Raw genomic sequence first — 15174 nt, 5'->3', positions numbered from 1 at the left:
TGTATTTGTGTGTGTCAGTGTGTGTATGTTGGTGTGTATTTGTGTGTCAGTGTGTATAAGTTGGTGTGTATTTGTGTGTCAATGTGTTTGTGTTATGTGTGTCTGTTGTGTGTCAGTGTGTGCATGTGTCAGTATGTTTGTATCAGTGTGAGTGTTGGGGTGTGTGTGTATGTGTATATATGTGTGTTAGTGTGTATGTGAGAGTGAGTGTTGGTGTGTGTGTGAGTGTATGTGTGAATATTGGTGCATGTCAGTATGTGTGTACATGTGAATGTTGGTGTGTGTGTCAGTGTGTATGTGTGAATGTTGGTGTGTGTGTGTGTGTGTTTGTGTGTGTGTGCTACACCCAGGATACATGGACACTCAAAATTTGAGAGTTTACATTTTGTTCCCAAGGTCAAACAGTGAGCGGTTGATTCATATTCAGAGACAGCTCATTCCATGACCCTTGTTATGAATGGCAGACAGAATGGCGACTGGTAACAGCACAGTTCTATCTCAGAGGCAAAGAGTTAAGAAATCAACAGCAGGTTAAATTGAGAAATATTTAACTATCTGGGTAAATGGATGAGACAGGCTGAGAGAGACCGGGAGAGATAGTATGAGACGAAGGTGACAAAGGAGACATAAATAGTGAAACAGAAGATCAGAGTGGGACAGAGGAAGAGAAAATAACCTAGGAAGTGACAAGGGGAGAGGTGAAGTGAGGGAGATATAAAGAGTGGAGTGAACATACAGAGGGAGCGAGTCAGAGACAGATAGTGGTGGGGGAGTGAAAGGAGAGAGAGTGTGATAGAGGAACAGAAAACTATAAAGAAACACAGTGAACAGGAGAGGGAGGTGGAGAGAGAGAGAAATAGAGGGAAAGAGGGATAGAGAGGGAGAGACAAGAGAAAAACATTTCATGAGAGAGGGATAGCAGGAAAAAGAGAACATAAACATAACAGTCCTCAGCACCTATAACAATCCAAGGAAACTGAAGATTTCTCTGCAGGAAATCAACTCCTGCTGCAATGTGGTCACTGCTGCCGTGTAGGAGATGTAGCTGCCAATTTGTGCACAGCAAACTCCAAGAAGTATCAGGAAGGTACAGTCAGTAAACCTGAGTTAGTGATGGATGATTGATTGGTAAATGTTTGCACAATATAGAAGCTTTCTAACACCTTCAAATATTGGCCAAAGAATATTTGTGAGGGTAGGGGAATCAGTAGCCAGAAGAAACACATTATAGATAATTGGGAAAACAACCGACAGAAGATGAGGACAAAATATTTCGACACCGTAAATTATTGTGACTTGAAAAGTGCCTGAAAGAACAAAGAAAGTATTCAATTCTGACACACAAGAAGGGAATTACATAAATGGTTTTCTTGAAAAGGAAAACATTGGTAGGACAAATAAAGAGCCGTCAAATTATACCGACACACAGAGCCAGTTGAGGTTGGCAAAATTTGACTGCAGAATGATTCCCACTTTAAATACAATGACGAAAGTCTTTCAGACTTTGTCAGTTCAGTCGTTACTTAGATTTGGCTATGTTAATTAATGGACAAAACAGACTGTGAGACACATGTAATGTTTGATTCCAGTTACCGTCCGTCTCAGGAAGGAATAATCCCTTCCACATGACCAAAGTAGACCCAAACCTCACTGTGTCTGTGTGATTTATAATCTATAACAGATTAACCTGTGTGTTTATTTGAAGAGCTCCTGTGCTCCAGCTCTCTCGTCATGACTGCGAGCAGAGAGCAGCAGAGAATGGGGAGTGCACTGCTTTTGTTAATTGGGTACCTGGTCCTGGGGCAGTACGCCATTGCTGATGGAGCAGCCAGAGAATTTCGTGGTAAGTACAGCACCTTCTAAAAATATTCAGAGGAAAACAGGATGCTTTTCAGATACACAAGACTGTGTGCTACATTATATAATTATGACTGATATCTGTCTTAACTCCATCATCCCAGCTTAATTCATTAACCTTTAAAACGCTAGCCAACTATATAGATTTCAATCTCAGTTTTGAACAGTTTGAAAAATGTTGTCTATACAACCTCATCGATTATCATCCAAGGAGTGATCCTCAGCCACTTTATATATTCTCTCTACATGCTGTCCCTCAGTGATAATTTGCATTATTGTCTCTATATCTTCAAATCCCCTCATGGTCCTTCCCCTCTCTACCCCTGTAATCTCCTCCAGCTCCAAAACCCTCCTGAAAAGCAGCGTTCCTGTTTCACATGATTGTAAACAATTTGCAGTTGGTGATGATGTCATCAGCTATCTGGGCCGAAACAGTGGAATTCCTTTGGAAATCTACCTAGACCCCCCTCTCTCCCCTCCTTTAGAACAGTCCTTAAGACTGATCTCTTTGAGCAAACTATTTGTCAACTGCCCGTAATATCTGCTTTTATGACTTAGTATAAAATTATTCTTCATTCTTTTGCTGCTATGAGGCAACTCATGATATTTTATTGTGGCTACGACATGATAAAACCTGCGTCAATTCCCCCCTTCGCACACTTTGGGTCTCCCTGTACTTTGGTCAGACCATGTTTGGAGCAGTGTCTGCAAGTCAGGTCTCCATGTATCTTGGGTTTGTCACACCGGGAGTACGCTGTGCTGGAGAAGTCCACATTATTCTCATAGACCTTGGAAGCTCAAGGGATCCGAGTGGTGACATTAACATACTCGCACTTTCTAATTCATAGGGTATAATACCATTTGAGAGGATTGTGGAGGAATGTACAGAGTGAAATGTACCAACAAAGAGATTTGGAGAGATGTACACTGCTTCGGCGGTGTAGTATGTTGTATGCTGAAATGAGTGACAAAAAGGAAACGTGTACGACTGTGAGATCTGCTTGATGCTCCAACTGAAACTAACTGTGATTTCCGTAATTCAGGCTCTGCTCAGTTGTGTAGCTGCAATGACTCCGGACCCACCGATTTCTGAATCATCTGAATAAAACTCGCTGTTTTATTCAGCGCCACATTTTGTCTCATTTCTTCCTCAGACCAGTATGTGCCCATATTGACAGGGAGGAAGTGGGGGTTAGATAATGGCTGGGCAACATTGTCACCTTGTAGTTTCAGAATAGTCAGATTCACAACATTGTGCTTTGACACATGATTCAAGCAATGGGCTGTCTGAAGGTTATATACAGGGACCCTGTGTTCCAATTGCATCAAATCCCAATGTTAATGGACATGTGTGACTCAGAGAAATAAACTATTTGTAATGGACACAATGATTTATGCATGAGGACTTACAGGATTTAGATGCTTTAGAAAGGCAAGGACTGATTAAGGATAGTCAACATGGCATTGTGTGTGGGAAATCGTGTCTCACTAACTTGATTGAGTATTTTGAAGAAGCAACCAAGTTAGATTGATGAAGAGTGGTGTACATTGTCTATATGGACTTCAGCAAAGCGTTCAACTAAGTTCCATATGGTAGACTGATTAGCAAGATTTGATCACATGGAATCGAAGGAGAGCTAGCCATTCGGATGCAAAATTGGTTTGAAGGTCGGAGACACAGGGTTTTTTTCAGATTGGAGGCTGGGACCAGCAAAGTACTGCAAGGATCAGTGCTGGGTCCGCTGATTTTTGTCATTTATATAAATGATTTGGTTGTGAATAAAGGAGGTACAGGTAGTAAGTTTGCAGATGTTACTGAAGTTGGAGGGGTAGTGGACAGCGAAAAAGGTTACTTCAGAATACAACAGGGCCTTGATCATGTGGGCCGGGGAGTAGCAGGGGGAGCTTAATTTAGATAAGTTTGAGGTGTTTCATTTTGTTAAGGTAAATCTGGGCAGGACTTATACAGTTAACAGTAGGGCGCAGGAGAGAGTTGCCAAGCAAAAAGACCTTGGACCGCAGGTTCATAGTTCCTTGAAAGTGGAGTCACAGGTAGACAGGGTAGTGAAGAAGGTGTTTAGTAGGCTTGTCTGTATTGGCCAATGCATTGAGAATATAAGTTGAGATATCATGTTGCAGCTGTACAAGACATTGGTTAGGCCACTTTTTGAATACTGCATTCAATTCTGGTCTCCCCATTATAGGAAAGACATAGTTAAATGTGAAAGGGTGCAATAAAGATTTACAAGGATGTTGCCAGGGTTGGAGGGTTTGAGCTATAGGGAGAGGCTGAATGGGTTGGGGCTATTTTCCCTGGAACGCGGGAGGCTGAGAGGTGACCTTTTAGATGGTTTATAAAATCATGAGGGGCATGGATAGGGTGAATAGACAAGGTATTTGTCCCAGAGTAGGGGATTCTAAAACTAGGGGGCATGGGATTAAAATGAGAGGGGAAAGATTTAAAAGGGACCTAAGTGGCAACTTTTTCACACAGAGGGTGGTGCGTGTATGGAACGAGCTGTCAGAGGAAGCGGTGGAGGCTGGTACAATTACAACATTAAAAGGCATCTGGATGGGTAAATGAATAGGAAGGGTTTGGAGGGATATGGGCCAAATGCTGGCAAATGGGACTAGATTAATTTAGGATATCTGGTCGGCATGGAAGAGTTGGACTAAAGGATCTGTTTCCATGCTGTACAGCTCCATGACTCTCTAACTCCCAAATCCCTCTGCTGAAGCATTCTGCAGTTATTCACAACTTAAATAATATTCATTTCTTCTTCCCACTTTGCAGCACTTCCCAACTATTTTTATATCATCTGCAAACTTGGCTATAATTCATTCACTTGCCTTGCCCAAATCACTGACATATATTGTAAATAATTGTGGCCACAGCACTGATCCCTGCTGTACTCCCTTTGTTATGACATGTTGTAATAGTCCCCCTTATCTCAACACTCTGTGTTCTAATACTTAGCCAATCCTTTAATCATGTCAATATATTACCTACAACACTATGGGCCCTTATCGTATTAAGTTGCTTAACGTCTGGTACTTTAACAACTGCCATTTGAATACCCAAATATATTACATCCATGGCTTCCCCTTTATCAATCCTGCTTGTCCCGTCCTCAAAGAATATGAATAAATTTGTCAGGAATGATTTTCCTTCCGTGGAGCCATGTTGATGCTGACTGACCATGTTACATATTTCTAAATGCTCTGCTAATTCATTCTCTAGTAACAGACAATTTTCCAATATCAGATGTTGGGCTAACTGGCCTTTAGATGCCTGTTTTATTTGTCCCCTTCTTATAAGCCGAACTTATTCAAACTCTCCTAATAAGACAACCCCTCCCTTCCCAGTGAACCATAGTGAACTTTACCTGGACTGCCTCCACTGCCAATGTATTTTTCCTCAGATAAGGAGAACGAAACTGTTCATGGAATGCTAAGTGTGGCCTATGTAGTGCCTTGCATATTTTTAGCAATACTTCCTTGCTTTTATACTCCATTCCATTTGAAATAAAACCTAACGCCTCATGTACCTTGTCTTTACCTTGTGAACTTTTGTGCCAACCTTTTGTGATTTATGTATGAGGATCTCAATTCCTCTGTGCTGCAGCTTTCTGCTGAGAGACACAACACTGTACACAGTGTTTCAGAACTGGGTCTCACCAGCACCCTGTACAATAGAAACAGAACTTCCTTACTGCTGCATTTAATTCTCCTCGCAATAAATGACACTATTCTCTCAGCTTTCTCGTTGACTTGCTGTACCTGTTGTTGAGAATTCCAAGGCTGGAGCTGATCTTGAAGCCCCAATAAGAGTTGGATTGCATAAAATCACAATAACATACTGATCCAGAGTGCCACTTAGTACCAAGAAATCATAGAGTCACAAGGAATATACTGAACACAGTTAACATGTTTTTAAGACAGAGTCCAAGGATAGCCTTTACTGGTCAGTGTTTTATTCAGTTTGATACACCTTCACTCCCAACTCCACTGACTTCTTGTTCATGATCCCACCCCACCCCCCCCCCCCCCCACCCCCCCACACACACACACACACTCCCATACACACACACACAGACTCTCACACACACACACACACACAGACAAACACACACACACACACACAGACACAGACACAGACACACCGACACAGACACACACACACACACACACAGACACAGACACACACACACACATCTATAGGCCCAATCAGCTCTTTACCCAATTGCCCTCAGTTGACACAACCATCACCTGGTTAAGACATCCATTGGCTCTAGAAGTTCCTGCTGAGACTGCACAGGACAGTTACCTTACTGAAACAGGCTGTTTGGCCCAACCAGTTTGTGCTTCACTCACACCTCCTCAGGTCTTCCCAGCACCACAATCATCTTTTTCTTACTCCCTCATCTGCTTGACTCAATTTCGCTTAAACACATCAACAGTGTTCTCCTCAGCCACTGCCCGTGGTAGTGGGTTCTATATTCTCACCATGGTCTGGGTAAGGAAGTTTCTCCTGAATTCCTGATTGGATTCCTTCATGACTGTTCCATATTGATGGCCTCTAGTTATGTTCTCCCCACAAGACAACAACTTCTCCCTGTCCCCACTTTACAGAAACATTTCTTGATTTTAAATACATCAATTAGGACATACCTCAGTGCAGTTAGTCACTCCCACTGTCTCATGTTTTTACAACTGCTTTCCTATGCTGACCACATCCCTGTGTACCTGCATCATGGAGCTCAGGGCTGAATGTGTGAGCATTAGTGTCTTAAACAACAGGAGGAAGGTTCTGGCAACATGTTCAGTGCTCACTGTGCACAAGTTGGTTTCCTGTGCAGAACAGCAACTATAACCTTTGCTGAGGAAGAGATCCCATAATGGGTTTCAGATGGATATCTCTTAAAATGATCGTGTCCAGACATTGCACTAAGGACAACTTGCATTGTGTTGTGTGGCCTGAGCCACTGAGTATGAGTGTGTGTTAGAGGGTGTGTGTGTGTGTGTGTGTATGTGTGTGTGTGCGCGCACACGTGCATGCACAAGTGAGTGAGCGTGTGAGAGTGAGTGTGCGAGTGTGTATGCAAAAGTCTGTGTGTGTGTGCACGCGAGCGCGTGTGTTGTCTTCATGTAAAAGTCCTGCACAATATGTTAATGTGTAATGAATTTTATTGATGATCTCTGGACACTCAGTCATTGAGAGACTGACTACTGTCCTTACAGACGGGTAGTGAGCTGCTGGCTCCTATTCTGGGGCAGCTCATTCTGTGCCTCTTGCTAAAGAATGTCGGGCTGGATGGCAGCTGGTGACAGTGCAGCTCGACCTCCAAGGTAAACATTTTGCAAGTCAACAATAGTTTAAAATGACAACCATTTCACAATCTGCGCAGATGCCTAAAGCATGGTGAGACACACAGAGAGAGAGAGATAGCACCAGAGGAAAACTGAGAAGGAGTTAGTGGTTAGAGGAGCCACCAGCAGCGAAACAGGAAAGCAATGTGAGAATGAGTAAGGAGGGGAAGAAAAAGGGGAAGCAAATATGGAGAGAACGGAGAGGCGGGGTGAGAGAAAGATTCAGAGAGGGAGTGAGTGATCAGATATTGAGTGAGGCAGAGATAATGGGATGGAGAGAATATAAGAGAAAAAGGAGAAGAGCAGGTGAAAGGCTGTAAGAAAAAGGAGGGGAGGGTGAGCTGGAAATGTCAGAAAGGGTAGAATAAATGGTTGACTTTTCACTTGCACCTTTCTCAACCACAGGCTCTCCCATAGATCTTCATTGTCTGTCAGTTCCTGGTGACATGTATTCACTGCTGCAGGTGTAGGTAACCTGGCAGACAGCATTCACACAAGCTCCCATGAGCATTAATAAGGTCACAACCAGAAACTCAGAGCAAATGATACTGGTCGATTGATAAATTATGGTCCCAGGGGAACAAGGAGATCTCTCCAACGCTATTCAAATATTGGTTGTGGCGATTTTCAGAGTAGGTGATTTGGGGACCAGTAGAAGATAACTGGTAACAGAATTAAGTGGAAGATGAGGAGAATTTCTTCACACACCATCAGCTGTGACTGGAATGTGTTGTTTGAAAGGTTAACAGAAGCAGATCCAATCATACCTTTCATTAGGGGAAATTAAATGAATAATTATAAAGGGAAAACAATGGGAAAATGAGAAACGATTGTGTTGATATAATTCAGTAAATTCAAAGAGACAGAAAAGACATGATGTGCCAAACGGACCCCTTTTTCTGTAGAATGACTTTTACCTCAAACGGAGTGAAGATCTGCTTTCGACCTTCACCAGTTCAGTCAATACCCAGATTGGTTCCACTGTCATTTAATAAAACAAATCAAATGGAAGAATCATTTAATATTGATTCCAGTCATTGTTTGTCTCTGGAAGGGACATTTATTCTGGATGGGAACTGTTGCTTCCACATGCCCGAAGTAGAGCTAACCCTCAACGTGTCTGTGTGATTTATAACTACACACTAACCTGTGTATTGATTTCAAGAGCCCCTGTGCTCCAGCTCTATCATCTTGACTGTGAGGAGAGAAACAGAAAATGGGGAGAGCATTTGGTCTCTGGTCCTGGGCCAGTCCATCACTGCTATAGGGGTGTTCAGACGCAGGCCAATTCTTGGAGGTAAGTACATTTTAAGCAATTTTCAAATAGTGCCATCAGCTGTATGGGGCCTAGGCAGAGGAATTCCTTCCATTGTCTTCCCACACTTTTCCTCCCTCTTCTCCTTCAGAATAGTCCTTAAGACATAACTCTTTGAGCAAGCTTTTTCATAACTGTCCCTAATATCCGTTTTTGTAATTTCGTGTCAAATTTCATGTTATTCTTTTGCTCCCACGACGCAACTTGGAATATTTGATAGTGATCAAGTCTTGATAAACATTCCTCCAATTTCATTGTCCACAATTCAAGTCTCCCTGTATTTTGGTCAGACCACGTGTGGAGCAGCGTCTGCAAGTCAGGTCTCCAAGGTTGGTCACACTTGGGAACCCTGTGTGCTGGAGAAGTCCACATCATTCTCAGTTAGACCAGACTTGGAAGCTAACAGGACTCGCCTAGTGACATTAACGTACTCCCACGTTCTAATTCACAGGGATCGGTGTTGCTTGTGCGTACTATGGAGGAACATGCAGATACAAATGTGCAGAAGATGAGCATCGGAGACGTATACACTGCTTCAATGGCGTTTGTTGTATGCTGAAATGAGTGACACAAAGGAAACATGTACGACTGTGAGATCTGCCTGATGCTCCAACTGAAGCTAACTGTGATTTCTGTAATTCAGACTCTGCTCAGTTGTATAGCTGTAGTGACTCCGGACCCACTAATTTCTGAATCATCTAAATAAAATTCGCTGTTTTGTTCAGCGCCACTTTGTGTCTCATTTCTTCTTCTGATCAGTGTGTGACCATATTGACAGGGAGGAAGTGGGGGCCAGATAATGGCTGGGCAACATTGTCACCTTGTAGTTTCAAAATAGATTCACAGCATTGTGCTGTTACACATGATTCAAGCACTGGGCTGTCTGAAGGTTATATACAGGGGTCCTGTGTTCCACTTGCATCAAATCCCAACACTAATGGACATGTGTGACTCAGAGAAATGAAACTATTTATGATAGACACTGACGGCTATGTCTGAATCCACCAGGAACATTTGAAAGCTTAGCTCTTGATCGCATTCATCTGGCGAGGAGGGTTCAATTGATGGAGCTCCTAATTTCCTGTGACCAAGTTGAACCCGATGATTTGACCTTCCAGACCCAAAGGAAATGCTCCTGTCTGTGTGGCCTCTTGGTCTCAGGGTCAGTGGTCTGCCTTGTTCTCCAGCAGCTGGAGACCTGCATTACTGGCTCTGTCCTCAGCCTCTCCTTCTTCAACCCATGTTACTGGCTCCAAACCCCTCCCCCTCTATCAAACCTCCCACACTCAAAGTCTTCAGGGGAAATCCCCCAGTGTTCCTGTTGTTACCAGTGACCCCTGTGGAAATGAATGTCAGGTAAGGGTAACCAGAAATGTAATGTGTCAGATGGGTCACAGCCCATACGTTGATGCCTCTGTCTATGTTGTAACAGGGGCAGGTGGGATTTGAAATGGCGGGGGCGGGGGGGATGCGTACAGGACCGGGATTCCAGGATTGCCAACACTACTGCTGTCACGTCGGTGTTTTAGCACCCCTGCATAATGGAACCAGTCGGGAGAGTATGTGCAGTAATCCCACACTTGCTTTCTGCATTGGAGATGGGCACTTCAGCAGACCTTACAATTTGCAGAGGGTCAGGCTTGTTGTGGTCAGACATATGGCTCATGGCACCTCAGAGGGTTCGTGTCCATGGGAGACCCATAAACTGAGATTGAGGAGATTTTGAAAGGCAAGGTCCAAAGGTGCTACCATATCTTGTCATAATAGAACACTAACAATGATCAGTGAAATAAAAGGCCATGTTGCCTGCTTGGTGTCAGAGTTTGGGACATCTGCTCAGGGCACGAGGAGGACGTAGAGTGGGAGGGGAAGGATGTCACAAGCAATAGATAAAAAGCCACAGGAAAGTTGACATAAAGCACATAAGATTAGAGAAATGAAAGTGTGGCTCAAAGACTGATGTGACAGATGTGGGTTCCAGTTCATGGAACACTGGCACTAGTACTGGGCTCTGTAACATTGGGACAGGCTAGATCTGAAACACGCTGGGGGATCAGAGTTCTAGTGAGCCGCATAACTAGAGAACTCGAGAGCATTTTAAACTAAATACTGGGTGAAAGAGATCAAATTAAGGAAGATATGCAAACCAAAGAACAGAAAAGCAATGCAAGAGAAAAGATATTAAGATGGAAAATGATGAACAGTGAGAGTTAATCAGTGCATAATGCTAGATGGTAAAAATAAGAAGTGGAAAAAGTTAATGGTGTGTGCATGTCGCATTTGAAAGATAACGGGGAAATGATAGCCCAAATAGAATGAAATAAATATGACCTGGTATTCATTATAGAGCCATGGCAGCAAGATGGTATGCATTGGGATCTGAATATTGAAGGCTATATCACATTTAGGAAGCACAAGAAGATCAGAAACCATGAACACCTGGCCCAAATACTTAGCATTGTCATTAGCACAATAGAATGGGATGACCTGAGTTCAGGTAACTAGGGTGTAGAAACACTTTGAGAGATTGAGAGATGCGAAATGAATAGGGATGAAGTCATTTGTGGGATTGGTATAAAGAAGCAATGAACAGTGACCGCACAGTTAGAAAGATTGCAAAGGGAGAGATAATGGGAGTTTGAAAGAAAGTTGTTTACAATTCATACTAATGACTTGGAGGAAAGAAGTGAGTGTACTGCAGCCTTATTTGCAGATGACACAAAAATTGTCAGAAAGACAGGTTATGAGAGGGATAAAAATAGTTTACTGAGAGATATTGATAGTAGGCAAAAAGTTGGCAAATGTAGTAGAATGTGGGAAAATGCAAAGTTGCTCATTTTGGAAGGAAGAACAAAATAACAGGATATTATTTGTGAATGAATTTTTAAAAATTACAGCTGAGAAACTGCAGAAAGCTGCAAAACAAAGGGACTTGCACAAAATACAGGAAGTTAGTACACAGATGCAGCAGGTAATCAGGAAGGTTAATAAACACAAAAGCGGGTTGTGTTCTAGGAATATTATGGCAAGTAACTAACCTTCTGACTCCCCAGAAGGTGTTCACCATCTACAAGGCACAAGTCATGAGTGTGATGAGTGCAGCTCCAACTATACTCAAGAAACTTGAAACTATCCAGGACAAAGCAGCCGTCTCATTGGCACCACATCCACAAACATTCACTTGCTAAAACCATCTCAGTATCAGCAGTGTGTACCATCTACAAGGATGCACTTCAGAAATTCACTAAGGTTCTTTAGACAGCACCTCCCAAGCCTATGACCACTTCCATCCAGAAGGATAACGGCAGCAGATACATGGGAACACCTCCACCTGCAAGTTCCCCTCCAAGCCACTCACCTTCCTGACATAGAAATATAACACTGTTCCTTCATTGTCACTGGGTCAAAATTCTGGAACTCCCTCCCAAAGGTCATTGGGGGTCTACCCACAGCAGGTGGACTGCAACGGTTTAAGGAGCCACCTCTCAAACACTCGATTTGGGCAATTAGGGATGGGCCATAAATGCTGGCTCAGGCATCCCCTGAATTAATTAAAAAAAAATAAAAATGCATATATATTTTCTTCATTTAAAAGGGAAAGGGAACATGAAGCAGGAAACTACAGGACAATTAGGCGTGTACATGATAGTTCACATCTATCATGGGGAAACTTTTGAGAGTTACTATTATAAACATTATAGTAGAGCACTTAGAAAAACACAAGGTAATCAGGTAGAGTGATTATAATTCTGTGAAAGGGAAATTTTTTAATCAATTTATTGGAGTTCTTTGTGGAAGGAATGTATGTGGATAAGGGAAGCCCGTGGATCTACTGTATTTAGAAGGCTTTTAGACGGTGCCTCTTCAAAGGTTATTGCAGAAAACGAAAGCTCATGGTGTAGGGCATAGTATATTGGCATGGATAGAAGACTGACTAGTTAACAGGAAACAGGCATTACCCAGACATCTGGGGAGGCGATAGCTTGGTTGTATTATCGCTGGATTGTTAATCCAGAGGGCCAGATATAATGTTCTGGGGACCTGGGTTCGAATCCCACCACAGCAGATGGTAGAATTTGAATTCAATAAAAATACCTGGAATTAAGAATCTAATGATGACCAAGAATCCATTGCCAATTGTCGTAAAAACCCATCTGGTTCACTAATGTCCTTTAGGGAAGAGAACTGTCATCCTTACCTGGTCTCTCCTACATGTGACTCCAGACTCACAGCAATGTGGTTGATTCTGAACTGCCCTCTGGGCAACTAGGGATGGGAAATAAATGCTGCCTGGTCAGAGACACTCTCATCCCATTATATTTATGAATTTAATAAAAAATCTGCTAGCTGGAAGGATCTCATGAGTGGTGTACCATGGGAATCAGCGTTGGGGCACACCTTTTTATAATTTGTATAAATGATCTAGATGGAAGGACTGAGGTATGGTTGCAAAATGTGTGGATTACATAAGGATAGATAGGAAAATAAGTTATGAAGAGGACATAAGATGACCACAAAGTGATATGGATAGGTAAAGAATTGGCAAGTAGATTATATTGTCGGGAAAGGTGGGAATTGTCCATTTTGGCAGGAAGAATGAAAAGAAGTATATTACATAAATGGTGCAAGATTAAAGATGCAGAGAGATCTGGGTACAGAAAGTAATTTGGAAGTTAATAGAATATTACTTATTGCAAGGGGAATTTAATACAAAAGTAAGGTGGTTATGCATCAAATATAAAAGGCATTATAGAGACTATGTGTGGCACATTGTTAACTTACTGGATCAGATAGATGTCGTCTTTGGGTTGAGGCCCAGAACTCTTCCTTCAAGTGAAAGCCCTAAGTTCAGAAATTCCCTTGCTAAATGTTTCTCTAATTCTCTTTCCTACTTTCGAATACTCTTTTAAAAAAAGTATATCTTTGCACTAGCTTTTGGGGTCCTCTCCTAGCATCTTCTTAAGTGGTCTGGAGTCCAACACAATTTTTATTTTGTGCAGCACCTGAAGATATTTCACTGTGTTAAAATGTGCTACATAAATTATTCCTAAGTTACTGTTGCTACTATTGTAAAATTTATTCTGCCTGCTATTCCATTTCTCACTATGAATGTAGCACTAAGTCAAAAGGAAAACAACCACCATAGTTTTAAGTATCAATTGAAGAAATTTTCTTTTTCGATAGATTTGTAATATGAACAAGAAATGGAATGTATTTATTCAAGTATTCTGTAATCCCCTACCACTATAATGAAACAGGAAGTCAGATCTGCTGCCGTTGAGATATGCCTAGAACTGGGAGGCAGTGCCAAATCCATCAATATACCCATGGGTGGTGTACCAATACTCAAAGATGCCACGCCAAGCTCACTCCACTCGCTGCTCCGCTTGGCACACCATTCCCCCACTTGGCACCAGGCTTGCTATCTCCCTAGCCACCTCTTCCTCACCACATCACAGCACCTGTCCCGCTCATCCCTTCTTCCTTGTTCCTGAGAACAGTGAAGAGCGAGTGAGTAAGGCAGTGAGTGGGTGGGAAGCAAAGAGGGCTGGGGAACGGGTGGACAAGTGTTGGGAGTGCAGCAGTGAGTAAATAGTGACCCTGAGATTTGAATTGATTCTTAAGCATATGAAGCACATGGAAAACCCAAGAATTTGGCCATGTTTCAATATTGTCCATGAATGAACACTCTACAAGTGAAAATTGAGGGATGACTCAATTGAAATGTGTAAGATCCTGAATGGTCTTGGTAAGATGGGAAGGGACAGGATGTTTCCTTTTGTGTTGGGGTGGGGCGAATGGTTTTGAAATGAAGGGTCAAGGGCCATCCTTTCAGGACAGAGATAAGGAGAATTTGTTTCTCTCTCTCTCTCTCTCTCTCTCTCGATAGAGAGAGTTTGGAACTTACTGTTTCAGAAAGCGGTGAAGTTCGGGGTTATTGAGTAGTTGAAAGGTAGGTGAGGATAGATTCTTGTTCGCCAGGGGAATTGAGGGTGATTAGGGTGGATAGGAAATCAAAATACAAACAGATTGGCCATGATCTTATTGAATGGCAGAACAAGCCTGAGGGACTGAATGGTCTATCTTATACGTTCGCACATTTGTATTTTCTTGGTCGCATTCCTTGACGCGAGAATCCCATTGGCAGTGATGCCACAGGCAATGCGATTACATTGGGGTTATGTCTGCAAACACAACCATTTGGAGAATCCAATTTGCTGCACTGTGTGAATTAGTACATTCGCATTTACTTGCTGCCAGTCAATAACCTTGCGCACCTTCAGATTGAAAAAGGTCCAAACGCAAGATGTATGTATAACAAAAGCCACCAGGATGAAGAGAGAGAGTTAAAGTGTGTGTTGGAACCTTGCCACAAGAACCTGCCAAATCAAACATGCAACAACCTCCTCAACAAACGACAGTGACCAAGAAACATTCTCTACATCTCTGTAGAGGCATTTGACTAGCACAGCAAGGGAATCGAGTACACTCTCAGATTGTTGAAATAAGCAGATATGTCCAATGAAAACTGAAAGAACTGCGGATGCTGTAAATCAGGAACAAAAACAAAGTTGCTGGAAAAGCTCAGCAGGTCTGGCAGCATCTGTGAAGGAAAAAACAGAGTTAACGGT

At 42.5% G+C, this 15174-nt stretch overlaps 1 protein-coding gene across 1 annotated transcript in view; it reads right to left on the bottom strand.

The window, feature by feature from the left end:
• Positions 1-15174, bottom strand: part of LOC125486130 (scavenger receptor cysteine-rich domain-containing group B protein) — a 39680-nt gene that overhangs the window by 5543 nt on the left and 18963 nt on the right. The window lies entirely within an intron of this gene.

Source organism: Rhincodon typus, chromosome 26 (genome assembly GCF_021869965.1).
Source record: "Rhincodon typus isolate 14 chromosome 26, sRhiTyp1.1, whole genome shotgun sequence".
Classification (NCBI taxonomy): Eukaryota; Metazoa; Chordata; class Chondrichthyes; order Orectolobiformes; family Rhincodontidae; genus Rhincodon; species Rhincodon typus.
Note: the sequence above shows the minus strand (reverse complement) of the source record. Positions and strands in the feature narration are given on the sequence as shown.